Below are 1,726 nucleotides of genomic sequence, written 5' to 3' on the forward strand. Positions count from 1 at the left end.
GGAGAAGGGGAGGCGCCGGGCGAGTTGTCAGAGACAGAGGCCGAGGGGGCCTGGGCGCGGGGAGGGGTTTGCTCAGGCGGAATGCGGGGAGCCCGCGGGCCTGGCGCGGGAGAGGGCTAGGTAGGAGGGGCCGTGGGTTGTATGGGCAGTTATGAGGGGGGCTGGAGAAGTTTGGGGGCCAAGGGGTGTGCGGTAGAGGTGGGGGGAGCGTGTGGGTTTGTGGCAGAGATGGGGTAATGGAGTTAGGTTGGAGAGATGGAGCTTCTTGGGGGCCACGGGGGCAGTGAGGTGTGTGACAAGGGGAGGGGAAAGAAGCTTGGGGTGACAGCGTCTTTGGCAATCATGTAGCAGAAGAGGTTTGGGAGGGCATTTGTGAGAGAGAATGGGATGGAAGTTTGGGGTCATAAGGAGGGGAAGAAATTGAAAAGATGGAGACATACACAGGAGGATGGGGTTTCTGGACGAGAGTGAAGAGTTTGGGGGTGATTGGTGTTGGGGAAAGAACAGCAAATATAAGAATTTGGGGTAATGACAAGTCTAGAGACGTCATGTGGAGAGAGAAAGGAAAGCAAGAGGAACCTTAAGAAAGGATGGAGACGGTGGGACCAGATGCAGATCCTAGGGGACTGGGTTCTGGGTGGGAGAGGAAGGTGGAAGATGGGGCGGGGTGGTTTCCAAAAGAGCTGAGGAGGGTTTCGTTTGGCAAGACAAGGTAGATAGAATGGGGTGCGGGTGGAAGGGAGTGGTAATGAAGATGAGAAAGAAATGTAAGATAGACAAGAGGCCTTTGGTGGCCATGCGGAGGAGGAGGGAAATTCAGTGATAGGGAGGACAAGCCAGGGGAGATACAAAGCAGAAGGAAATGGTAGGAATGGGGGCGCATGAGCGTTCGTTTATGGGAGTGGGACACCATCCTCAGGCCCTCTGGCTGGTAGCAGCTCCATTTTCCTTCTCAAATCTGTACGAAGTCATCACTCACAGTACTTTGGGCTCCAGGGAAGGGGTCGGGTGGGGATTAGGCTCCACGTGGAGACAACCCCTGGTGCCCAGTTTCCCCCATCGCGATCATTCTAATGTGGAGACAGTTCCACCACCGCAGACCCCTCTCCAGACAGCCTCTGCCCCTGACAGTCCCCAGCCACTCCCAGTCTTCAGCCAGGAGGCCAGCACCCCCAGTCCCCACCCCCCAGAGTCTCCTGGGCTCTCTCCCCGCCCCACACCGAGCAGCAACATCTCTCAGGACAAAGGACACCAAGATGCTGGGTGATTTTTGGCAGCTGAGATTGGGAAGGCCAGAGAATGGGAGGGAGGCAGGCTGGGAGACAGGAAGAGCTGGAGCCGGAGTCTGGATTGGGAGCCCTCAGTAGCGCTCCAGACTGGGGCTGGGGGTGGTGTTTGTGTGTGAGCCCACCAGCTAGAGGCCGAGGGTGGGCCCTGAGGGTAGGATCCCACCAGCCTTCTGAGAGGGAAGGAGCTTGGCTCTGTAGCGACTAGTAGATTTTGCCTCATATTTCCCTGGGCCAGCCTCAGCCAAGTTCTAGGAATACCCAGAAGCTCTGAATGGATTCTATGGCACCGGGGAACCTGAGCAGGAAGGCTTCCCTGGCCTAGGAATGAATCACCACTCTTCAGACTCTTGAACTGGTTGGCACTCACTTTATTACCCCAGTCCCACCTTCCTTATCCCTCAGGGCTTTCCAGACAGCTCCACCCCCCACCCCCCCCC

Source organism: Lipotes vexillifer, unplaced genomic scaffold (assembly GCF_000442215.2).
Source record: "Lipotes vexillifer unplaced genomic scaffold, Lipotes_vexillifer_v1.1 scaffold395, whole genome shotgun sequence".
NCBI classification, from domain to species: domain Eukaryota; kingdom Metazoa; phylum Chordata; class Mammalia; order Artiodactyla; family Lipotidae; genus Lipotes; species Lipotes vexillifer.